The sequence below is a fragment of the Hordeum vulgare genome, chromosome 5H, assembly GCF_904849725.1.
Source record: "Hordeum vulgare subsp. vulgare chromosome 5H, MorexV3_pseudomolecules_assembly, whole genome shotgun sequence".
Classification (NCBI taxonomy): domain Eukaryota; kingdom Viridiplantae; phylum Streptophyta; class Magnoliopsida; order Poales; family Poaceae; genus Hordeum; species Hordeum vulgare.
In genome coordinates this window covers 463,601,683-463,628,871 of record NC_058522.1, presented here as the reverse complement: position 1 = coordinate 463,628,871, position 27,189 = coordinate 463,601,683, and the positions used below count along the sequence as shown (strand labels likewise).

Genomic DNA, 27,189 nt, shown 5'->3' with positions numbered 1-27,189 from the left:
TTTAGTTATATCATCCATGGTTTGTGTGACAAGAGACACACTTGAAATCATTTTATAAATGTTTTCATGAGTACCATGAAGTATCTATACAATACCACATAATGGTTGAGTAATCCACATATCTTCCGAATGTGTTCAAGAAAGAATGAATGGCTCATTTGAATCTTTAAGGTGAGAGTGCCATAAAACTTATTTCACATATGGCGCATGCGGTGCATGTAAAATCTGATGATTTGGGAAATATTGGAACTAAAAAATTTGTGACCAATAGAATTGCCAATGACTTTTCTAATCAACCCAAACCAGGATTCTAACGCTTAAAACCAAACATTTTCTAAAATTTGAAAAAAAAATATTGTGTATGCAACAAACTGAGTATGAATTGATTCGTACATTCAAAATTTATCAAATATAATGTCCAAGCAATAGGATATTGGAGTCGCACTACATGTAGTAGTACAATTATAGGCTAACGATATTTTAGGACTAATCAGGATATTGCATGAGGTCTCCCATATTACTGAAAAAATAATTACGCAAACATATCGTAGGCGCAAAAGAATTGACCATTCTTTTAGTGCACTATATTTTTGGTTCTCCTTCTCATGAAGATTTGGGAACATCATTTACCAGAATATTGGTTATATGTTTGTAAATTTTTAAATATCCCAATGAACTTATCAGCCTTTTGATTAAATTTGTAATGCGATTTTACCATATGTTTGAAGGTTTGGTAATCATAGGTATGATATTTATATAACCACACATTTGACAAACTTGAGAGTTTTCTTTGTAATCGTTAGAAAATGACCTATTCCTTGTAAAGAGTTAATTCTATCTTTGGTTGTCTTTTAGCCTCCACTTTATTTTGAATTCAACATGGTCCTATTTTGTGACCAATGACTTGCTTAGTATTTGCAATACTAGCAAGAATTTCAAATAATGGAATAGCACCCGTTGGGAGAATCTGATGATTTCAAAGAATTTTTTTATGTTTTCTTACCATGCAAAATAGTAGTACCATCATAAGAAGATGTAAAGTGTATCAAGGGATTTTCAACCCGATCTGCATATTGAAATGTCTGATCATGAGATCTCAACATGATGTTGATTAAGTGACCTAATTGTGAGCTGCGACATATTTGAAGTCTTGAAAACTATAAGGTGGTCATCCGCGATGTGCTCATAGGGGGATATTACTCTTAAGGGAAATATTCCAGGATAAATAAATATTCATCCATTATATACTTAATTTGAGAACCAAGTGAAGTTGGTGACATACAGAATGCATATGTGCATCAATAGAATAGCGATGTGTTACATGAAATGATCATGCATTATTTAATTTTCTTCTTGGAGTAAAATAAAATATATGGATGGAATGATCTTGTTGAGCAAAATCTGTCAAGGTGATGCTTGGTGAACATCGGGTGTAAACCTTCAATATAGTCCATGCGATGAAATCGTTGCTAATGTTTTGGGCTTCATTCATGAGAAAAAGTGTGAATTTATAGTCACGACCAAAACATAGACTTTGCAATGTTAACATTGCTTAGTCACTATGAAAATAACAACCACAATGTGATGTGGATCTTGCAGTAGTGTTTGAGGCACTCGTTATAAATTATGGTATCCATCTTGATGGATGGATGACACTATAATTAGAAATAGTGACGTAAGCTCCATCGCCATGCATTTTACGAATGTAATAGAAGGTAATCACATGTATATGTAAATATTTTCATGGTTTCCTATGACATATTCAAGAAAAATGTTCAAGAATATTATGTACTATGAGAGTAAAATATTTTAGTGAACAACAACAATGAATGCTTCGGATGATCAATTTCTAGTACGGGTGATGCCTTATAGCCATATGAGTAGACCTCAATTTATATAGGATAACAGTTTGTAGATAATCACCAATATGGTGTAGATCTCACAGTAATAGAAAACATAGTCTGACTTTTGTTAGTAGATGTTCATAATTCTATTACCTTATGTTATTCTATTTTAAGAAAATCACTTTTGAAGGTAGTCATATGCCAGGATGACATGATGTAGACCTCACAGTAATATTGGATAATCTGCAAGACATTGAAGTAGATGCCAATATTACCTTATGATATCTTGAGGTAGTCACATCCAATACTAATATTTGAAAAAAACACTTTGAAGGTAATCATCTTGTAAAACTTGTTGGAAATATGCCCTACAGGCAATAATAAATTAGTTATTATTATATTTCTTTGTTCATGATAATCGTTTATTATCCATGCTATAATTGTATTGATTGGAAACTCAAATACATGTGTGCATACATAGACAAAACACTGTCCCTAGTAAGCCTCTAGTTGACTAGCTCGTTGATCAAAGATGGTCAAAGTTTCCTGACCATAGACAAGTGTTGTCACTTGATAACGGGATCACATCATTAGGAGAATCATGTGATGGACAAGACCCAAACTATGAACGTAGCATATTGATCGTGTCGTTTTATTGCTATTGTTTTCTCCGTGTCAAGTATTTGTTCCTATGACCATGAGATCATATAACTCACTGACACCGGAGGAATACCTTGTGTGCATCAAACGTCGCAACATAACTGGGTGACTATAAAGGTGCTCTACAGGTATCTCCGAAGGTGTCCGTTGACTTAGTATGGATCAAGACTGGGATTTCTCGCTCCGTGTGGCGGAGAGGTATCTCGGGGCCCACTCGGTAATACAACATCACACACAAGCCTTGCAAGCAATGTGACTAAGTGTAAGTCATGGGATCTTGTATTACGGCACGAGTAAAGAGACTTGACGGTAACGACATTGAAATAGGTATGCGGATACCGACGATAAAATCTCGGGCAAGTAACATACCGAAGGACAAAGGGAATGACATACGAGATTATATGAAACCTTGACATTGAGGTTCAACCGATAAGATCTTCGGATGATAGGTAGGATCCAATATGGGCATACAGGTCCTGTTATTGGATATTGACCGAGGAGTGCCTCATGGGATGTCTACATAGTTCTCGAACCCGCAGGGTCTGCACACTTAAGGTTCGATGATGTTTTAGTATAGTTGAGTTATATGTGTGGTTACGAATGTTGTTCGGAGTCCCGTATGAGATCACGGACGTCAAGAGGATTTCCGGAATGGTCCGGAAACGAAGATTGATATATAGGATGGTTTCATTTGTCTACCAGAAAGTTTTCGGGCATTACCGGCATTATACGAGGAGTGACGAATGGGTTCTAGAAGTTCATCGGGAGGGGGGCAACCTACCCGGAGGAAGCATAATGGCTTGAGGGTGGCGCACCAGCCCTTAGTGGGCTGGTGGGACAGCCCAAGAGGGCCTTGGCGCCAAGAGAATAAAAACCAAAGAGAAAGGAAGAAAAGGGGAGGTGGGAAGGAAGGAAAGGACTCCACTTTCCAATCCTAATTGGAGTAGGTTTCCTTCTCTCCTTCCTTCGACGGCGCACCCTTGGGGACTTGGTCTTCAAGTCAAGTCTCCTCCCCCTCCCACCTATATATAGTGGTGATTTCGGGATGATTTGAGACAACTTTTGCCACGTGCAACTCACATCTAGACACCATAGTTCTTCCTCTAGATCGGATTTCTGCGGAGCTCGGGCGGAGCCCTGTAGGAGTAGATCATCACCACCACCGGAGCGCCATCAGCTGCCGGAGAACTCGTCTACTTCTCCATCTTGTTTGCTGGATCAAGAAGACCTAGATCATCGTCGAGCTGTATGTGTGCTGAACGCGGAGGTGCCGTCCGTTCGGCACTTGATCCGAATGGATCATGGGACGGATCGCGGGACAGTTCGTGGGATGGTTCACGGGGCAGATCGAGGGACGTGAGGACGTGCACTACATCAACCGCATTTCTTAAACACTTATTGCTGTGCGATCTACAAGGGTACGTAGATCCAAATCTCCTCCCGTAGATGGACATCACCATGATAGGTCTTCGTGTGTGTAGGAAATTTTTTGTTTCCCATGCAACGTTACCCACGAGTGGCATCATGAGCTAGGTTCATGCGTAGATGTTATCTCGAGTAGAACACAAAGGGTTTTGTGGACGGGGATGTTCGATTTGCTGCCCTCCTTAGTCTTTTCTCGATTCGGCGGTATTGTTGGATTAAAGCTGCCCGGACCGACATTATTCGTATGCTTACGAAAGACTGGTTTCATTGATTGACATGCAACCTCGTTGCATAAAGATGACTGGCGGGTGTCGGTTTCTTCAACTTTAGTTGAATTGGTTTTGACCGAGGCGGTCCTTGGAGAGGTTAAATAGAAATTTGCACATCTCCATTGTGGTTTTTGCGTAACTAACATGCGATCATACTAGATACCCATAGCAACCACGTAAAACATGCAACAACAAATTAGAGGACGTCTAACTTGTTTTTGCAGGGTATGCTTGTGATATGATATGGCCAATGATGTGATGTGATATATTGGATGTATGAGATGATCATGTTGTAATAGTTAATATCGACTTGCACGTCAATGGTACGGCAACCGGCAAGAGCCATAGGGTTTTCTTTAAACTAACATTTGTGTTTGCAGATACGTTTACTATATTGCTAGGACGTAGCTTTAGTAGTAATAGCATAAGTAGCACGACAATCCCGATGGCGACACGTTGATGGAGATCATGATGATGGAGATCATGGTGTGGCGCCGGTGACAAGAAGATCGTGCCGGTGCTTTGGTGATGGAGATCAAGAAGCACATGATGATGGCCATATCATGTCATTTATGAATTGCATGTGATGTTAATCCTTTTATGCACCTTATTTTGCTTACAACGATGGTAGCATTATGAGGTCATCTCTCACTAAAATTTCAAGACGAAATTGTGTTCTCCCCGACTGTGCACCATTGCTACAGTTCGTCGTTTCGAGACACCACGTGATGATCGGGTGTGATAGACTCAACGTTCACATACTACAGGTGCAAAACAGTTGCACGCGCGGAACACTCGGGTTAAGCTTGGTGAGAATAGCATGTGCAGACATGGCCTCGGAACACATGAGACCGAAAGGTCGAGCATGAATCATATAGTAGATATGATTAGCATAGAGATGCTTACCACTGAAACTAATATCAACTCACGTGATGATCGGACTTGAGTTAGTGGATTTGGATCATGTACCACTCAAATGACTAGACAGATGTACTTTTTGAGTGGGAGTTCTTAAGTAATATGATTAATTGAACTAATTATCATGAACATAGTCTAATGGTATTTGCGAATTACGATGTAGCTTGCGCTATAACTCTACTGTTTTTATATGTTCCTAGAGAAAATTTAGTTGAAAGTTGATAGTAGCAACTTTGCGGACTGAGTCTGTAAAAGTGAGGATTGTCCTCATTGCTGCGCAGAAGGCTTATGTCTTTAATGCACTACTCGGTGTGCTGCACCTCGACCGTCATCAGTGGATGTTGCGAACATCTTACATACACGTTTTTGATGACTACGTGATAGTTCAGTGCATAATACTTAATAGCTTAGAAGCAAGGCGCCGAAGACGTTTTGAAACGTCGCGGAACATATGAGATGTTCTAAGAGATGAAATTGAGATTTCATGTTGGTGCCCTTGTTAAGAGGTATGAGACCTCCGACAAGATTCTTTGTCTACAAAGTAAAGGAGAAAAGCTCAAATCGTTGAGCATGTTCTTAGATTGTCTGAGTACAACAATCGCTTGAATCAAGTGGGAGTTAATCTTCCAGATGAGATAGTGATGGTTCTCCAAAGTCACTGCCACTAAGCTGCTGGAGCTTCGTGAAGAACTAGAACATATCAAGGATAGATATGATGATCCTTGAGTGATTCGCACTGTTTGACACTACGAAAGTAGAAATCAAGAAGGAGCATCAATTGTTAATGGTTAGTAAAACCACTAGTTTCAAGAAGGGCAAGGGCTAGAAGGGATACTTCATGAAACGGCAAATCAGTTGCTGCTCCAATGAAGAAACCCAAGATTGAACCCAAACCTGAGACTAAGTGCTTCTGTTATGAGGGGAACGGTCAGTGAGGCAGAGCTACCCTAGATACTTGGTAGATAAGAAGGCTGGCAAAGTCGACAGATATATGTTTGATATACATGATATTGATGTGTACTTTACTAGTACTCCTAGTAGCACGAGGGTAATAGATACCAGTTCGGTTTCTAAGTGATTAGTAACTCGAAATGAAAGCTACGGAATAAACAAAGACTAGCTAAAGGCGAGGTGACGATAAGTGCTGGAAGTGTTTCCAAGGTTGATGTGATCAAACATCGCACGCTCCCTCTACCATCGGGATTGGTGTTAAACCTAAATATATGTTATTTGGTGTTTGCGTTGAGCATGAACATGATTGGATCGTGTTTATTGCAATATGATTATTCATTTAAAGAGAATAATGGTTATTCTATTTGCTTGAATAATTACTTTCAATGGTTTATTGAATCTCGATCGTAGTGTTACACATGTTCATAATATTGATTCCAAAAGATACAAAATAGTAATGATAGTACCACTTACTTGTGGCACTGTCGCTTAAGTCATGACGGTATAAAATTCATGAAGAAACTCCATGCTGATGGATCTTTGTACTCATTCATTTTTGAAACATTTGAGACATGCAAACCATACCTATTAGTATAAACGCATGAAAAAATTCCATGCAGATGTATCATTTGGACACACTTTATTTTGAATCACTTGAGACATGCAAAACATACCACATGGAACAAGAGAGAAACTTGTTGGAAGTAATACATTTTTTATGTGTGCGGTCCAATGAGTGCTAAGGCACGCAGTGGATATCGTTATGTTCTTACTTCACTGACAACTTGAGTAGATACAGGAGTATTTACTTGATGAATCACAAGTCTGAAATATTGAAAAGTTCAAAGCTATTTCAAAGTGAAGATTGTCGTGACAAGAGGATAAACTATCTACGATATGATCATAGAGATGAATATCTGAGTTGCGAGTTTTTGGTACACAGTTAAGACAATGTGGAAATTGTTTTGCAGTTCATGCCACCTAGAACATCATAGTGTGATGGTGTGTCCGAACGTCATTGACATGCCCTATTTGATATGGTGCATACTATGATGTCTCTTATCGAATTACCACTATCTTTTATGGGTTATGCCTTAGAGACAATCGCATTCACTTTAAATAGAGCACCGCGTATTTCCGTTGAGATGACACAGTATAGACTATGGTTTGGAGAAACCTAAGCTGTCGTTTCTTAAAAGTTCGGGGCTGCGATGCTTATATGAAAAAGTTTTAGTCTGATAAGCTCGAACCCAAAGCGGATAAATGCATCTTCATAGGATATCCAAAACAGTTGGGTACATCTCCTATCTCAGATCCGGAAGCAAAGTGTTTGTTTCTAGAAATGGGTCCTTTCTCGAGGAAAGGTTTCTCTCTAAAGAGTTTAGTGGGAGGGTGGTGGAAATTGATGAGGTTGGTGAACCGTCACTTCAACCAGTGTGTAGCAGGGTACAGGAAGATGTTCCTATGGCACCTACACCAATTGAAGTGGAAACTGATGATGGTGATCATTAAGCTTCAGATCAAGTTACTACAAACCTCGTAGGTCGACAAGGTCGCGTACTACTATAGAGTGGCACGGTAACCCTGTCTTGGAGGTCATGTTGTTGAACAATAATGAACCTACGAGCTATGGAGAAGCGATGGTGGGGCCGGATTCCCACAAATGGCTGGAGGCCATGAAATCCGATAGAGTATCCATGTATAAAGACAAAGTGTAGACTTTGGAAGAACTACTTGATGGTCGTAATACTATTAAGTAAAGATGGATCTTTGAAAGGAGGGCAGACGATGATGGTGAAAAGTCACCATTAAGAAAAGCTCGGCTTGTCGCAAAGATGTTTCCGACAAGATGAGAGTTGACTATGATGAGACTTTCTCTCTCGTAGCGATGCTAAAAGTCTACTGGAATTATGTTAGTAGTTGCTGCATTGTTTATGAAATATTGCACATAGGATGTAAAAACAATGTTTCCTCGACGATTACCTTGAGGAAAGGTTGTATGTGATACAACCAGAAGGTTTTGTCGATCCTAAAGATAATAACAAATATGCAAGCTCCAGTGATCCTTCAATGGACTGGTGCAAGCATCTCGGAGTTGGAATATACACTTCGATGAGATGATCAAAGCTTTTGGGTTTGTACAAGGTTTGTGAGAAACTTGTATTTCCAAACAATTGAATGGGAGCACTATAGAATTTCTGATAAGTATATTTGGTTGACATATTGTTGATCAGAAGTAATGTAGAATTTCTGTAAATCATAAAGGTTGTTTGAAAGGAATTTTTCAAAGGAAGACCTAGATAGAGCTACTTGAACATTGGGCATCAAGATCTATGGAGATAGATCAAAATGCTAAAACAGAACTTTCAAATGAAAAGCATGCCTTGACAAGTTTTTGAAGGAGTTCAAAATAGATCAACAAAGGAGTTCTTGGCTGTGTTGTAAGGTCTGAATTTCAGTAAAGACTCAAAAGCCCGACCACGGCAGAAGAAAGAGAAAGGACGAAGGTTGTCTCCTATGCCATAGCCATAGACTCTAAAGTATGCCATGCTGTGTGCCGCACCTGATGTGTGCCTTGCCACAAGTCTGTTAAGAGGTACAAAGAGTGATATAGGATTGAATCACTGAACAACGGTCAAAAGTTATCCTTTGTAACTACTGGACTAAGGAATTTTTCTCAATTATGGAGGTGGTTAAAGAGTTCGTCGTGAAGGGTTACGTCGATGCAAGCTTTGACACTAATCCGAATAACTATGAGTACTAAAACGAATTCTTATAGTAGAGTAGATATTTGGAGTATTTCCGAATAGCACGTAGTAGCAGCATCTATAAGATGACATAAAGATTTGTAAAGCACACACGGATTTGAAAGATTCAGAACCGTTGACTAAAACCTCTCTCACGAGCAATATGTGATCAAACCCCAGAACTATATGGCTGTTGGATTCGTTAAAATCGCATGGTGATGTGAACTAGATTATTGACTCTAGTGCAAGTAGGAGACTGTTGGAAAAATGCCCTAGAGGCAATCATAAATTAGTTATTATTATATTTCTTTGTACGTGATAATCGTCTATTATCCATGCTATAATTGTATTGATTGGAAACTCAAATACATGTGTGGATACATAGACAAAACATTGTCCCTAGTAAGCCTCTAGTTGACTAGCTCGTTGATCAAAGATGGTCAAAGTTTTCTGACCATAGACAAGTGTTGTCACTTGATAACGGGATCACATCATTAGGAGAATCATGTGATGGACAAGACCCAAACTATGAACATAGAATATTGATCGTGTCGTTTTATTGCTATTGTTTTCTGTGTGTCAAGTATTTGTTCCTATGACCATGAGATCATATAACTCACTGGCACCGGAGGAATACCTTGTGTGCATCAAACTTCGCAACGTAACTGGGTGACTATAAAGGTGCTCTATAGGTATCTCCGAAGGTGTCGAGTTAGTATGGATCAAGACTGGGATTTGTCACTCTGTATGACGGAGAGGTATCTCGGGGCCCACTCGGTAATACAACATCACACACAAGCCTTGCAAGCAATGTGACTAAGTGTAAGTCACGAGATCTTGTATTACGGAACGAGTAAAGAGACTTGCCGGTAACGAGATTGAAATAGGTATGCGGATACCGACGATCAAATCTCGGGCAAGTAACATACCGAAGGACAAAGGGAATGACATACGGGATTATATGAATCCTTGACACTGAGGTTCAACCGATAAGATCTTCGGAGAATATGTAGGATCCAATATGGGCATCCAGGTCTCGCTATTGGATATTGACCGAGGAGTGCCTCGGGGCATGTCTACATAGTTCTCGAACCCGCGGGGTCTGCACACTTAAGGTTTGATGATGTTTTAGTATAGTTGAGTTATATGTGTGGTTACCGAATGTTGTTCGGAGTCCCGGATGAGATCACGGATGTCACGAGGGTTTCCGGAATGGTCCAGAAACGAAGATTGATATATAGGATGGTTTCATTTGGTTACCGGAAAGTTTTTGGGCATTACCCGCATTATACCGGGAGTGACGAATGGGTTCCGGAAGTTCACCGGGAGGAGGGCAACCCACCCGAAGGAAGCACAATGGCTTGAGGGTGGCTCACCAGCCCTTAGTGGGCTGGTGGAACAGCCCAAGAGGGCCTTGGTGCCAAGAGAAGAAAACACAAAGCGAAAGGAAAAAAAAGGGGAGGTGGGAAGGAAGAGAAGGACTCCACTTTTCAATCCTAACTCGAGTAGGTTTCCTCCTCTCCTTCCTGGCCGGCGCACCCTTGGGGACTAGGTCCTCAAGGCAAGTCTCCCCCCTCCCTCCTATATATAGTGGTGATTTAGGATTGATTTGAGACAACTTTTGTCACGTGCAACTCAGATCTAGACACCATAGTTCTTCCTCTAGATCGGATTTCTGAGGAGCTCGGGCGGAGCCCTGCAGGAGTAGATCATCACCACCGGAGCGCCGTCACGCTGCCGGAGAACTCATCTACTTCTCCATCTTGCTGCTGGATCAAGAAGGTCGAGATCATCGTCGAGCTGTACGTGTGCTGAACGCGGAGGTGTCGTCCATTCGGCACTAGATCGGAACGGATCGTGAGACGGATCGCGAGACGGTTCGTGAGACGGTTCGCGAGGCGGATCGAGGGACATGAGGACGTTCCACTACATCAACTGCGTTTCTTAAACGCTTCCTGCTGTGTGATCTACAAGGGTACGTAGATCCAAATCTCCTCTCATAGATGAACATCACCATGATAGGTCTTCGTGTGCGTAGGAAAAATTTTATTTCCCATGCAACATTACCCAACAAAACTGACAAGATGTAGACCTCACATGTCGCAAGGAATGTTTGCGGTAAGGACATAGATGATGTCTTAAATTTCTGAAGAAAACAATGTTTAAAATGCTAGTACAACATTATTTCAAATAATATTGTTGAGGTAATACATATAGGTGAAATAATTAATTTACACACTTATGCAAATATATAAAAACATGAGGTCTTGGAATGAGATTTTGTCCATTATACAATGGTGTAAATTATGTTGTACGAAATTTAGGATGACCTGTGTTTCTCTCATATATATTTTTCTAAATCCAAGAGCTTAGAATAGAGATAATAAAAACCAAAGAGTTAAAGTGTTAAAATAGTACGCCAGAGGGCTAAACTACAAAGTCCAAATAATCAAATGGCTCGATTCACTTTTCTATAGATAACAGAAAATGGAAGGACTAATCTGAAGAATGGGAAAGAGTTTTAGTTCCTATCCCTTCGTGTGTGAGTGTATGGATGTTAATCGATCTGATTGAATCCTTTGCTCCAATTCAACACAGAGACCATCGACTTTCATGTGGTCGCCTCATACGTCGGACGACACAGTGTTGGAGCTGCCGCCACGCCTTGTTGTTCTGGGTTGGTCATGGCCCTTTTCACCAGCACAGGCCGCTGGCCGTGCGCCCGCTTCCCGTTGCCGCTGATGTCGGAGGGCGTCAAGCCAGGCCACCGCCGCAGTCAGCCATGTCGAGGGAGGCCCGGTGCTTCCGTCGCACCTAGGCGGCACGCCGCCGCGAGGAGCCATTCCGGGAGGAGCAGCGCCGCGGGCGGGTCGCCTCTTCGCCCGTGGGGGCTAGGCCGATGGCCGAGCGCGGGGCGCAGTGCATGCCGGGAGGAGTGGTCACGCCTGGTGCTCGTCGTCCGGGCACCGGAGGGCAAAGCCGAGGGCATTGGTCTGTCCATTGGACGCCGATGAGATGCCTCGCTAATGGAAGCAGGCGAGGCCGCTTGTTAGTTGAGCGCTCCGTCGGGATGAGTTGTCGTCTCGATGGGCAACGATGAAAACAAGTACTCCAATGGTTAGTCCATCGACTCCATCCGCTCAAACCTAGCACATGGTCATAACTAATCAATTTATGCATTTATTTACTGAGTGCATATGCAAACTGGATTGTCACCGATCCGTTCTTGATGGATTTCGATTCAGCATATCTGTGAGGAGATCGGTCTTGCTCCTAGCCGAGGGCCGCTCGGGATGCAGGGCGTCTGAAACCGCGCTGGGAACAACAGTCGTCGATGCGCCTCCATGAAGAGTGGGGAAACTGACTTCTATCCATCGTCGTTTCCGATTCTTTCGCCTGGTCGCTCACGGAAAAGCATGCTGATAACGTGTGAAGAGAAGGAAAGCAAATGATCAAAGAGTAATCTCATTGACTGAAGATGAGGGTATTTATACCCTAATACAGAGGCGGTAATTAGACAGTAAGCGACAGTTGCTAAACTGTACAACCGACTTAAGCATTGATAACTAGAATTTAATTAAAGAAAAATCTATATCACATAGTGTGCATGGCTGTCGTCCGTGCGGCGGCTTTGAAAAGACGCGAGACCAACAGGCCCGCATGCGTGTTGGGTACACTAAACCTGGCTCCTTTTTACTCCCTCCGTTCTTAAATATAAGTCTTTTAAAAGGTTTGACTAGAGAGACTACATACAGATGTATATAGACATACTATAGAGTATAGATTCATTCATTTTTCTCCGTATGTAGTACTTTAATGAAATCTTTAAAAAGACTTATATTTAGGAACGGAGGAAGTATTATACTCCCTGGACATGAGCGTGCGCTTTTGGAGGCGATTCTAAGCTGCATGTGTCAGGCTGCTTTTTTCATCTTCTAAGGATCAGCTGCTAGAACACTATTTTTGCAAGTTTGCAGTGCTCACTTTCCTTTCGCCCTCTTTCCACTCACTAGTAAACCCAGCCGATGGAAATCAGTAGCTGGACAAAAAATCATGATAATTAATATGAGCTTTTATCGGAATAGTACCATATTTTTTCCATGTAGCAAATATACTCATATTTGCTTAAATCCGACAACTGCACCTTTTGAAATGTGACAACTGCATCTTTTTAACCTGGTAAGCATGTGAATATAGATCCGACAAATACATCCATTCTAATCTGATAATTACATCTGCTTAAACATGGCAATCATGTATAATTAATCTTGTATTTTGTGGCAACTGAGAGCATGTAATGTAACCAAGCATGTTTAGAATTTTGGCAACTTAGTATTTTATAATCTGACGACCAACATGTTTAGCATGGCAACCAAGTACCAGCAATCTGGCAACTAATCAGTTGTAGATTAATAGCGTCAAGAAGTTTAAAAATACTTAGTTTTCCATATTATAAATATTCAGTTACCGAACTATAGGTGACAAGTTTAATGCCCGTGCGTTGCCACGGAAGCAAAAAAACATAGCGGTTGAATAATTGTCTGAATTTACAAATTTGTAGACATGATGGTATGTGATTGCCATTGATAAACTGATTTTCTCCCGCTTCTTGCCATTAGAGGTAGCAGTGTTACTTTCAATTATATTTGGAATATGATGATCTGCTTCAAAAGTGTTTTCTATTGGGAACTGGGAACTAAATATGATATTATGATGCCACAAGTGAAAAATCCAACACATTTACATTTCATAGATTTCTATAGAAAGTAAATACTTGTGCATGCAGCAGTTTGCTAATTTATAGAAATTGATAAAGTTGTGAATTAACCTCCGCACAAGTTTGATGTAATGTTTCGACGTGAGCACCACTAAGTTCAAACTGGCAACCATGCTCTGAATTTTTTTGCTTCCCCTGCTTCCATGAAAATAGTTGCCACGAAATTGAGTACTGCTTTTAGGAATGACATGTACATCATTTTTTTCTTTCCAGGCATAGTACTTGCTTGATTTGGCTACGAACAGGTCTAAACACCATTACTTGGATGCATATCATCTGCCTTTACAGTGTTTATTCGAATTCCACCATTTAACAAGTGTCGGTTCGAAATATGGTGTCAGGGTATTTCTGACAACATCCAACCGTCAGCAGTCTGTCTATTCTGTTAGAAGAACACGTGTTGCCATGCTGCGTAAAATGCTACATAATTCACTGTTTATTTTTCTTACCATGGCAGTACGGCCTCCCAAGAACTGTTTTATCAGCTGATATGCCAGTTACACAGCAAAGTACATAATATAACAACCATAATTGCTACCCTCCCATTACACACCATCACCTGACACTCTTAAGTTAAGTCTCTTAACATCTGAAGTTGGTCCTTCAGAGTTTCAGACCATACTGATCAAAAGAATACTGCCATAAGTGATAAGACCCTAGGTCTTATTCGTTTCCAAATTAATAAGGAGGCATGTCCAATTTACAGGAGCTAGCATACCTAGCTTTAGCCCTCACAAACTTCATTATGTTAACGAACATCATGCTTTGCCTGGAAAAGATATGAAATCAGACTGCCAAGCAAGTACGGACGTATAACAAGACACTTGATTCAGGTGGTAAAATACACAAGAAGCAGTAGCAGTAAAGCGAAGTTACCTGCGGTCGTATTGGGAATTTGGGACCGAGATACTTAGAGATCTAGGTGCCGCGGTTGTGCATGTCAGCGAAGTCTTTGCCGGCAACAAGCTTGCCCACTCCTCGGAGCATCTTCTTCCTCAAATCAATAGAAATCACCACTTCCATCTCGTCAGTGGAGCAAGACTTGCACGGAGCAGGCACACTACATCATCATCCATGCTCATTGCAAGGAAACCCGTGGCGAGGACTGGCAGCGACGTCACGTGAGTGGGCTCATTGTCACTGATACTTCCTGACATCCCACGCAGCAGCTTGTGGTGCATTGGCTGGACGATGGTTTCATCGGCATCGATGGTGCAGCCGGGGCTCCAGCCCTCCCATGACAGAATCGGGATCGGCATGCTCCATGTGGTGGACCTCGAGCCATCGAAGCTGGGTTGAGGGCGTGGCTTCTGGTGGAAGCATTCCTCCTCGGCGGTCACCGCCTCCGGCCTTCTCTGCAGGTCAGTTTCCATCTCGATGTACTTATGTAGTCTTTGCTCGGGCTGATGGTGATGTCTCGGACCGGGGAGGAGCAACGCTTGTGGTAGGCGTAAGATGCGCAGTTGCCCCTAGCCTCCAGCGGCAGGCACGTCATGGAGCGCGGGATTTTCGTCAAACACGTTGCAGACAAGGATGCCGCGCCAGAGGTCGACCCATCCGACCATGCCACGGGGGCCTCCAAGCTTGATCGTCTTGGTGACCTGTCGCCGCCACCAGGCACACCCTGTCCCTCCGCGGCTCTGCCACCTGCACCGTTCTGGACTACCACCCCTCGGCGGCCTCGAAGGAGCGATACAGGCAGAGCATGAACACCACCATCTCCTTTGAGCGTGCCGTTGTCCCTGAGCGGCATCCTGCAGGAGCAGAGTATTACCGGGATGTCATTATCAATAGTCTTAGGAATGCCGGCAACAGCAACTTTGAGACCACGCTTTCTAACCTCCTGCATTAAGATTCATGTAAACGTACACTTACAAACTTGTTTCAGCACAAAAAAAGGTACGGTTGATTTAATATCAGCAAAAAAATGTAAGAATATACAGTTGATCTTAATATCAATATGTCATTTGATTCACATTATAAGATATAAAGGATATTATAAGCGACAAAATGTTGAGAGTAAGAGCTCTAATTCAACCAGCTTAAAGAGAGCTTTCTTCTGGTTTATAGTGGAGCTTACTTCAAAAATCACTCATGCACCCCTTTGACTACCGTCACCACCAATAACATACACCTGGAGGAAAAACAAGAGAGTGAAACCAACGCACAAGCTTACAATGTTTAGGTTTGAAATAACTTGTACTCCCTCCGTCCCAAAATAAGTGTCGCTGCTTTAATACTAAATTTGCACTAACTTAGTACAAAAGTTGTGACACTTATTTTGGGACGGAGGGAGTATAATGCATGGGAAGAACAAAGTGATCCTAAAAGACAAAGAAGCATTTTAAAAACGATGTTGCAGCACAGCACAACCCTCTAAAGGCATCATATCCTTGCTCAACACCATCCTCCTTCCAGCATTCATCCCTTAAATTCTCAAGGAAGCATTTTAAAAACGATGTTGCAGCACAGCAAACATCATCATCTATGTAAGCATAGGTTGTTTCTAGAAGGAGGTTTGGTTTCAAGCTTAGAAGAGATTTGGCACCCAGTCACCTTGTCAAAGAAGCTAAAGGGATATATCTCCCTTTGCATCGTGGACCTAGGCGAAGTAAATCATTTGCAATGTCGCACAAAACCAATTTGACGCTTTGGTCTTCTGATGGAAGAGACGATCCAATAGGAGATCAAAGATGAGGTGCACTTGTTTTACAGTCTGACTCAAAGGATCTTCCAGGTTGCTCCATATGATTTTTAATACACGGTTGACAACATCCCTAGAGAAAGGCTTATAGTCACCAGAGAAGTCAGTGAAATCAGCCAAAACAAATGTCTTAATCTGCTGCAGACATATTTGAGTAACTGCCAGAGCATGGAAATTGAAGTGCCTGTCAATGGGGTTCTCACAGTGCATGCAAAGCTCAGGTAAAATCCCATCATACAATACAGTCCATAAAGATCCATTTGAATGAAGCTGACGCACATTGAGTGCTTTCCTTGGAATAGCCGTCAAAATTCCTCTGAGCAAACATAGTCTACTCAAAACCGAGAGATCTCTGATTTCTTCACTCAGATGAAAATCAGAAAGTGCATCATGCACAGCTAAATCCTTTATATCTTCATGGTCAGGAAAGATACCAAAGAGCCCTTGAGAAATAAATCAGGAAATCTCCACGGGACTCATGAAAACCTGAATTGCAGCACAGAAGCTGACTCCAGAGGCCACCAGACAATCGCTCGAAAAGGCAGATGACTTTAGAATAGTCAGTATCGTCCTAACAGCACTCTCGAAGACAACTGATGCCTTATCAAGTCCTGTAAACTTAGAAGGGTAACGATGCAGCAAGTAGTACATACAAGACATGGCCTCTTGGCACTGTTCCATCACAACTGGAGATGGCCGGGACCCATCATCTATGTCCCTAATCACTCCATCAAGCCCGGAAAATAGTATAAATGGTGTTTTTTCTTTAGTTCACCTGATTTATGCCACGGTACTAAATGCTATCAACAATCTTCATGGTGTCATGTCCTCCTCGTGATGAGCCAAGAATAGTTCCGCCCCTTTTGTGAATGTCATTTACACTCTTGGGGGTCAAGTCGATGGTGTTGCGAGCGTAGAAACCTCTATACCCACCCTACATAGAAATAATCATAATATTAGAAGACAGAACCAATGTAATATTGATCTCAGTTTCTTGTGAGGCCATTGTTATTTTTTTCCTATGATTCCTAATCCCACACATCAAAAACTTACTGTAACGCAGTGTGTAAGTGAAAAGAATCTGCTATTGATGTACAGCATAATCAACGTAACAAATTTGGTAGAATTTTTTCTCGCACTAAGTCAAAATATTGAATCCTCAAACTGACATAGATATCCATTATCCATGCTTGGTTTTGGCGTGATGCATCTTCCTAGATATCAGGTTGATGTGATTGGACAGTTGTAACAGAAACAATGTAATTAAGTGTATACCAGTAATTCCAAGAAACAGAAAGAAGCAATATAATCCAGGGGGGAATAGCTTCTTGGTACTGAAATTTGTGATGCAATGTAATGAGAAGCGACTTACCTGAATCCCAAGTATCTTAGTGCCACCGTACATGTCAGATAAGCCACATACAATTTCCCTAATTACAGTATTAAGCCCAGGGCAGAGTCCTCCACATGTGACAATACATGCATGGACCTCGTCAGGTTCAAAATAGACCTGATGGAGACAAAGAGGTTAGAGAACAATCCTTTTCTTTTGCCAGCATAAAAATGGCGTGGTATACCCTTTAGCGAGGTCCAGCACGACGGAAGTGGTTTCCTCTTGGGCCATCCTTGTGAACAACAATCTGCATTGAGACGTGCAAGACGCTGAATCAAAATGAAGACTGTCTAAACCAAAGTACTTGACATGTTGTTGACAGAAAAGAAACACGAGTACACGGCGAATTTCTCAAGAATTCACCTTCTGACAGACAGTGTCATCCGGATTAACGAAGTATTCCCTGCAAACAAAATATTTGGTTTTCTAGTCAGCAACAGCATACAGAGGAAGACCAGCCAGGAGCAAGTTCAGTCTTACTTGACAACAGAGTAGGCCGTGTTATCTTCCAGCGGATTTGGGTAGGTCTGTCAAATCAAACAGCGAAATGGTCACCATGATCACAAGGTAAAAGTTTATCACTATTCAGCTCAAAGTTAGAGTTGTGGATTCAACATTTCAGCACAAGACACCGGTAACCCGTAACAATGGCCAACACCGGCACCGGACTAACATAAACAGATGAGAACGCGACCTAGCCGCCGAATCTGTAGAGGGTGCGTCCCTGCCGCTTGAGCGCGTGGACGACGTCCATGGCGGTGATGGTCTTGCGGCGGGCGTGCTTGATGTAGGTGACGACATCACGGATGACGTTCTCGAGGAAGATCTTGAGAACTCCGCGGGTCTCCTCGTAGATGAGCCAGGAGATGCGCTTCAATTCGAGACGGAAGGAGTACTACATACTATATGTATATATGCACGAATCAACCAGTGTTGTCGTGGCTTTGCATTATAAGAACTGAATCAGTACTAATTATCAACCAATTGCCAAGTTAGTTATGTGCTCAGCCAGTCGGAGCTATCTAGGAAACACAACAATGTAACTAATTAAAGGAACAACGCATCATTAAGCGCCTTCCAAAGTACAAAAATGCCCGGGATCCCTACCCGCAACCCTGCATAGATAGCCTAATAGTCCATTTCCTAACAAGGATTTCTCTTAAATACCATATTCTTTGAAATACCTGATTCCACTTTGGAGAGACCAAGGATGCCATCGATCGATTGTAACACAGCATTTCCAGAGGATAACATAAGCTCTAGCAACTGATGCTGTTCTTGACCCAGTTTGGTAGTTGCAAGAAGCTCGGCTATCCTAAGGACTTCTGAAATGGGAGATCCGATCTCATGTGACCTTGTGGATAACATTTGTTTTGCTTGCGGTGTGTCCTCTGCATTGTTGACAAGTGGAAGTACTCAGTGTAATTCTGAATCAAAATGCAATAAGTCAATGCTAGAGTAAAATGTACACCATGCAAACCTGTAATATTAGGTGATCTGTTATGCTCTGTTTTCTTGGCTTTTTGAACAGCTTCCCTCACCCTTATGTCTGCCATTTTTTCTCTTGTTTTGACCTGAAGTTCAAGGAAGTAGACGCAGTTCAGAAGCCTGGAATAAAATGTAATTCAATGTAGAACGACATGAAATGAGATTCAGTTCGAAGAAATTTATTTTCAAATAAAAATGGTATCTTAGCTCATGCGGAAAATACCCTCAAACTCAAATAACAGTTTGTGAGATCACTGCACAATACTTTTCATGTGCACTATCAAAGAAGAAATCATAGAGACCAACAAGGATTGGGACGCTATTTTATTCATGGAGGCCAACATGGATGGCGATGCTATTTTATTCATGAAGTCCAGCAAGAATGACGATGCTATTTATTAACGAAAACCAACAAGGATGACGATGATATTTTCACTAAAGAGAAAGGTGTACAATTGTGCACAAGAAACAAGGGAAACAAAAAACACATAATCAGTCTTGAAATAATACTGAGACCATAATAATATCTTATTATTCTCTAGATTTCAAAAGAATGGAAATTGAAGAAACATGAATATGATAGAAATGAATATAAAAAATCACCTAGTCTGTTATGTCCAGTGCAACATAATTCACACCGATTGTTTCCCCTATTTTACTGAAAACCGATTCGATGTATACCACAAAGGCCTTTAGTCCGAACAATGGAGTGTTAAATAAAAACTCTCTCTTAATCGGTATACCCTTGGCCATAACCTCTCTCTTGACCTTATTCATCTCATCTATACCCTCTCCTGACAATATCTCATGGTCTGTTTTACCAATAACATCCTGAAAACAAATTGTGAACCAAACAAAAATACAAATTAATTTCAGGATTAAAGAGCAGTGCACTATATGGAGCGGAAAAATCAATGGCAAAGGCATTGACCTCATCCGCAAGTGTCAGAAAGTGATTAAAAATGTAGCGGTACCGTAACTCGACATCCTGAAAAGAAGAAATAAATTGTTATTATTATTACCATATATCATCAAATTTAAGGGGAAGTTGGAAAAGGTGTGGAAAAGCACTAACGGCAGACCTGATGAGCAATCACAATCGGGGCACTTTGGAGAATCAGGTGCAAAAAGTAATCGGCCCGTTTTAACATGGCAGAGAATTCCCCTGCCAGTGTTTCTGGCTGAAATTTCTTGAGATATTCCCCCATCTTCTCCTCCAACGAACGCTCCCTTTGCAAGCTTGCCCCATGCGCTTTCTCCGACCGTAGCGCTCGCCGTTTCCAGTAGGGGGCACTGTCATGCTCTGCATCTTCTTCAAGATCCTCGTCATGAGAAGGGTCATTAATCTCTTGTCTCGAACACTTGAGGGCATTGTGACGTTGGTCCTCCTCCATGATCTGCTGCTTCTTTTGCTCAACCTCTTCTCGCTGTTGGGAGACACGACCGAGCTCAATCTCTTCTTTTGTGGGAGCGACGAAGCATTGTGCATCTCAATGGCTCCAACAACACCAGCAGCCAAGAGATCATCCAGTTACAGATTAGGATAAAAGATAGTTCAGTACACACCATATTGGCATCGTGATCATCAATACCAGGAATAGAGGTGAGCACTCGTATATAGGCATCCATGGACTGAACTGCTTGCTCCCGCTACAGACACAGGCAAGAAATCGCTTAGAGAGCTACAGATAGTGCAGCAACAGATATGGAAGCATGTGAAAGTACCTCATTCCTCATTGTTGAGCTAATGTCCTGCTGCTTGCATACTGAACGAAAAACAAGTGTTGATTTGTCAGATGCTTGCAGCTTAGGACTTGATCATGAGTGAAATGAAGTTAGATGTTTACCTCCACGGGCATGAGCAATCTTGAGCATCATCTCAAATCCCATCTCTGAATCGTTAACAGGCACAAATGTAGGGCAGCCAAGCTCCATGCCATACCTTGGTTATGGCACACATGAGTAACAATGACCCAACTAACATAACCCAGCACTACCAAAATACATATTGGGTGCTTACTTGAAATAAGACTGATTAAACGATTTGATTTGCTCCACCGTGGGGACAGCAACAAAGACGTAGAGATTTTTGTACTGCCTCTTCAGTGCATTCACCCTACAACAGGAATCATTCCAACAGTGGAGCCACCGTTACGATCGTTACAGCGAACAAACACCATAGCAGCATGCTGCTGTAAGACATGGCAGGGAAGAGTGTCGCACCTGCTAAAAACAGCAGCTCCATTCCCGCAGTCCCAGTTCGTCTCAAAGATGAAAGCAATTGATAGCCCCCCATTGTTGAAGATGAAGTCCTGGAATACACCTGCTTGATCACTTTTTTTTCTGAACACACCACAGAAGCAATTTGCAACTTATGATTTGCAGGGCAGGAAGAGGCGCTTACAGGAGATATCAACAGGAAGTTTAGGCGATACGAGTTGGCGGCCAGGAACGCACCAATGAAGTTGATAAGGTGGTGGTCCTGCTTGTCTCTCCACGAGGTGCTCATCATGCACATTCCACGGCCTGCGACACGGCACTCAGCGGATCCATTAAGGTCTAATTCAGCATATAGATATGTCAAAAAAAATTAGTTATCGTTCTTCATGAACAAACATTCCAAGTCGAAGCATAATATTGTGCCAGGCAATATACACAGATAGAAGAAGAATTAATCATATACTCATAGTATCAGTAGTGCAGTACCTAAATTTGCAGGCAGAAAGATGTTTATGTCAGGTGATATGAAGGAGGATCCATGGACAAATAAATGGGGATACAAGCAATGGACAAATGAAGGGGGATACAAATGAATGTCAGACAAATTGTGGCTCCGTAGTTCTGGTATGCAGTGGCATCTGGCCTTGCTTTTGCCAAAGCATCCATCCATCCATAGCCATCAGTATTACAGCTTTGGCCCTTACATTCAGCAAAACAATTCCTGAATTTTCTGAACCTAACATTGGAACCACACACAGCTAGCCTTGGGTCCTCCCACAGATAACAGAGTCGTATGTCTTACTCCCACTGAAATCACTATCAATCACCATGTCCATCTCTTCAAACCTAGGTGCCACCTGAAATACAAGAAGATAAAGTATGATGATGATGTCTCTCATGCTTCAACTTCACATTCTCGACAACTGCCTGAACAAGCAGCATAAGGATAACCGGGTTACCTAAAATAGTGGAAGCGATATATTCCAGTAGGGCTCTCTCCTACTATTCTTTGCTTGATGCAATAAATGTAAGGTAATTAGATATAGAACTCGCCTCGATTGCTAAGTCCAGTTGCAAAATTCATCAAAATGCAGCTGTCTACAATCACCGAGTCTTTCGACATGAGTGCTTGCGATTCTTCCTATATGATATGATATGCAATCACGGCATCAAGCCATAGCTATAATTCACGAATCACCATACAGAACAGGAATAACCAACCAAGTTTAACATGGCACCAGCGATGCCAAATAGCAGAGGAAGTCAAAAAAAGTTCCAGTGTCAGAACGATTGCGTGTACAATTTGGGGAGATTATCCGTACTAATCATAAAGATATTTAGCACAACTGAAAAAACATCGAATGGAAATGAGATACCCATGATAGCACATTGCAACACGATTTATAAACTCCTTTGAATCGAAATAAGATACACATGATTGCACTTTGCATCACGATTTAAACCAGTAATACAATCTAACTATGAACTGTGATGTGCCCAAACCTTGAAGCATTTACTCATCACAATCCCACTGATTAATAAGTCTGCATGAGCAAATAGGAACACGTTTATGTGATACGAATAGCTGAGGAAAGAAAGCACTACCTTTTGATCCGCCTGAGCATCTCCGGGCTGACCTCGGCCTCAGTATCGCCGGGATGGATCCTCTTCCGGAGCACCTCGTTCCCCCAGCGGAGCCTGTCCACGGTTATGACCCCGCACCAGAGGATCCCCTTGGCGACGTTCTCGGCGCCAGACGCGATGGCCCTGGCGACGGCGATGCCGTACTCCTCGACGTTGGGCGCGACGACGGTCCAGTACGCGGCGGCCTCGACTCGCCGCGCACCCCGTCGGCCAGCCCCTCGCTGCCGGCGACGGAGTGGGCGGAGAACCTGGTGTAGGCGCCGAGCAGGGCGTCGAGGCGCGGGTCGGGGGCCGGGTCGTCGGGGAGGGCGGTCGCGGGCCAGCGGCCACTGGACGGTGCCGAGGGCCGTGATGGCGGCCAGGGAGGTGTCTCCGGTCCAGATGCGGTGGAGGGAGAGGTCGCCGGCGGGCAGCGGGTGGCTGCGTTGGGGGACTCGCAGCAGCACGTCCTCCGACGGCGCCGGCGCGTCGGGGGTGGCCGGGGACCGCGGGATCTCGACCGGCGGCAGCGGTGTTGGCGATGAGGAACTGCTCGGCGTGGACAGGACCGATCTGGGGCGAGAGGTGGGGGAGACTGGGAGAGGGACGTGTGACGTGGGAGGAGGAGGTCCACGAACTTTTTTTTTCTTTCTTAGCGTTTTTCTTTACGTGGACGTGGGAAGAGGAGGTTTAACGAAGGAAAGGTGGGGTGCTAGCGAGGGGATCTGTTGGTCGAACCATCACGACGACGGCAGATCCCCCTTTAATAGTAGAGATTAGTTGCCAGATTATCGATACTTGGTAACACATGCATGTCAAGAAGCTGAGTCATGTTATGAATAGTGACCGTCTATTTTTACTATGCGTCTGTATCTAACCATGCATGCTTCTTTCGGCTTTTTTACGACGTGAGTAATGCTACACGTACGGGCGTTCTACGGAAGATTTATAGGCTCGTTAAGAGTGATTGGTTGGAATTTACTTAAAGAGAACGGTCCCACCGGTAAAATCAGGGGAAGAGCAGTTAGATTAGGCAACGTCAAATGGAAATGAGACACCCATGATGGCACATCGCAACACGATTTATAAACTCCTTTGAGTCGAAATAAGATACACATGATCGCACTTTGCATCACGATTTCAACAAGTAATACAATCTAACTATGAACTGTGATGTGCCCAAACCTTGAAGCATTTACTCATCACAATCCCACTGATTAATAAGTCTGCATGAGCAAATAGGAACACATTTATGTGATACGAATAGCTGAGGAAAGAAAGCACTACCTTTTGATCTGCCTGAGCATCTCCGGGCTGACCTCGGCCTCAGTATCGTCGGGCTGGATCCTCTTCCGGACCACCTCGTTCCCCCAACGGAGCCTGTCCACGGTTATGACCCCGCACCAGAGGATCCCCTTGGCCACGTTCTCGGCGCCAGACGCGATGGCCCTGGCGACGGCGCTGCCGTACTCCTCGACGTTGGGCGCGACGGTGGTCCGGTACGCGGCGGCCTCGACTCGCCGCGCACCCCGTCGGCCAGCCCCTCGCTGCCGGCGACGGAGTGGGCGGAGAACCTGGTGTAGGCGCCGAGCAGGGCGTCGAGGCGCGGGTCGGGGACGGAGAGCGTGAGGCCGTAGTGGAGCGGGTCGGGGGCCGGATCGTCGGGGAGGGCGAAGGAGAAGGAGTAGTGGCGGGGGTCGAGTTTGACGGCCGCGACGTCGCGGGCCAGCGGCCACTGGACGGCGCCGAGGGCCGCGATGGCGGCCAGGGAGGTGTCTCCGGCCCGGATGCGGTGGAGGGAGAGGTCGCCGGCGGGCATCGGGTGGCTGCGCTGGGGGACTCGCAGCAGCACGTCCTCCGACGGCGCCGGCGCGTCGGGGGTGGCCGGGGACCGCGAGATCTCGACCGGCGGCAGCGGCGTTGGCGATGAGGAACTGCTCGGCGTGGACAGGACCGATCTGGGGCGAGAGGTGGGGGAGACTGGGAGAGGGACGTATGACGTGGGAGGAGGAGGTCGACGAACTTTTTTTTTCTTTCTTAGCGTTTTTCTTTACGTGGACGTGGGAAGAGGAGGTCTAACGAAGGAAAGGTGGGGTGCTAGCGAGGGGATCTGTTGGTCGAACCATCACGACGACGACAGATCCCCTTTAATAGTAGAGATTAGTTGCCAGATTATCGATACTTGGTAACACATGCATGTCAAGAAGCTGAGTCATGTTATGAATAGTGACCGTCTATTTTTACTATGCGTCTGTATCTAACCATGCATGCTTCTTTTGGCTTTTTTATGACGTGAGTAATGGTACACATATGGGCGTTCTACGGAAGATTTATAGGCTCGTTAAGAATGATTAGTTAGAATTTACTTAAAGAAAACGGTCCCACCGGTGAAATCAGGGAAAGAGCAGTTAGATTAGGCCACGTCGTCCTTCCGTAAAAGCCTGTTAGAAGCTGTCCGTATCTTTAGCATTATCACACGCCTCACATGCATGGATGCATCATCTTGCATGTGGTGTCCCGCCTCACATGCATGAATGCATCGGCTTGCATGTGGTGTCACGCCTCACTTGCATGGATGCATCAGCTTGCATGTGCTGTCAGCCGGTCCGTCTTTTCTTAATACCGATGCAAGTGCGTGCTGAGTCACTGTATGTTGAGGCCTACAACGTTGAGTCACAGATGCACGAATGCTGTGATGGATTGGTATCCGCCGTACGGGAACGCCTGCGTGGGGCGCCGCTGCGTAGTTGGCTCCTTTAGTTAATTCTTACAGGAATCTCCTCCCCATCCAGCCGCCGCCCACCTCGGATTCCCAAACCGGCCAACCCCGCAGCTCCTTGTGTTCCCTGGATGCATCCAGCGCCCGAAGCCTCGCAAGCCACCCGCCTCCATGCATCCGCAGGGCAAGGCTCTCGGGGATCATGCTCCTTGCCTGCATGTCCATCGGAAACGAGCTGTCGGAGCAGCAGCCCCCGTGACGAGCAGGTCCAGGACCCCATCGTCCGCAAGCAGCTGATTCACCAGAGCGCCGCCTCCTCCAATGGCTCCTCAGCCTCCCGCGGAGCCCGTAGCCACAGCACAGCCAGCGCTCGAGACGCCCATGGCATCCGTTCATTGTCTGACCCCACCGCCAGGAGTTCCTGTGCCGCCAAGTCCTCCCGTGGACGACCCTGCGCCACCCCGTCAGAGCATCGGAGATGAGTATCCAACTCGTGCTCCTTCTAGCTTCTCATTTGTTTTTCTTTCTCTAACCCTCTCCTCTCTCTCACTTTCTCCGTGAAAGCAGGACATTGCCACGCCGCCGCCCCGTGCAAGTCGCATCGTTAGAAGCAGCTCAGATCGGGACTAGATACGGACGTGGCCGAGCCCCCCATGCCAGTTCCTTGCCAGGTCGCCGTAGCCGGAGCCCTGCCGTGTCGCGCCGCCGCCGAAGAACCTGTCCTGCTCACTCTCCAGGAGGGAGACGACGGGCACAGTGAGTAGACGCGTCGCTCCATCCGCGTGGGCCACCAGGAGCTGGCCCAGCTCCCTTCGCGAGCGGCCAGCCCGAGACATCCATGGGATCGAGCCAGCATCCGCTCGCCCGTTGACCGTCACCTGCGCCTGGGCCGCCTCGCGCACCCTCGGACCACGACCTTCTACACCGCCCAAGGCCCTGTCGGCTCATCCCCGCCTCTGCGTAAGATCCCCAGCTCCTTAAGCTCGCTCCATTGATGGGTTAAAGCCCACGAGGTCAGCAGCCCCAGCTCGCTAACCCTTGCCCTGGATGATTTGTTGCTATGAGACGCTCGCCCCGCCGGCCCAGCTGCACCAGTTTGGGCCCGAAGATGTTTTTTTTCCTACGTACGAAATTACCTAATATCCTGAGAATTTCACAATTAAAAATAAATGCCAATATTTAAATAACCTGCTGTTTTCACTTTCATGCATGTATTTAAAATGTAAAATGTGTAGAATTTTATGTAGATTAATAATATTCTACTTTCAAGCATACTTTAAAAATGTTTAAGATGTTGTTTGCATTAATTTGCGTGATAACATATTAAAATGTTTTAATACATAGCAAATTGACCGTCCTTCGGAATTTAAAACTTCATATATGAAAAATGCTTAGAATTTTTTGAAGTTTCACAATATCTAACTTTCAACCATGTTAAAAATGTTTAAACT

At 44.1% G+C, this 27,189-nt stretch overlaps 4 pseudogenes; all 4 read right to left on the bottom strand.

The window, feature by feature from the left end:
- Positions 1-14,601: 14,601 nt before the first annotated feature.
- On the bottom strand, positions 14,602-18,442 carry LOC123396894 (annotated as a pseudogene).
- Positions 18,443-18,802: 360 nt separating this feature from the next.
- On the bottom strand, positions 18,803-21,908 carry LOC123396893 (annotated as a pseudogene).
- A 1,089-nt stretch (positions 21,909-22,997) lies between these two features.
- LOC123396892 lies at positions 22,998-24,214 on the bottom strand (annotated as a pseudogene).
- LOC123396891 lies at positions 24,168-26,134 on the bottom strand (annotated as a pseudogene).
- Between the last annotated feature and the right edge of the window lie 1,055 nt (positions 26,135-27,189).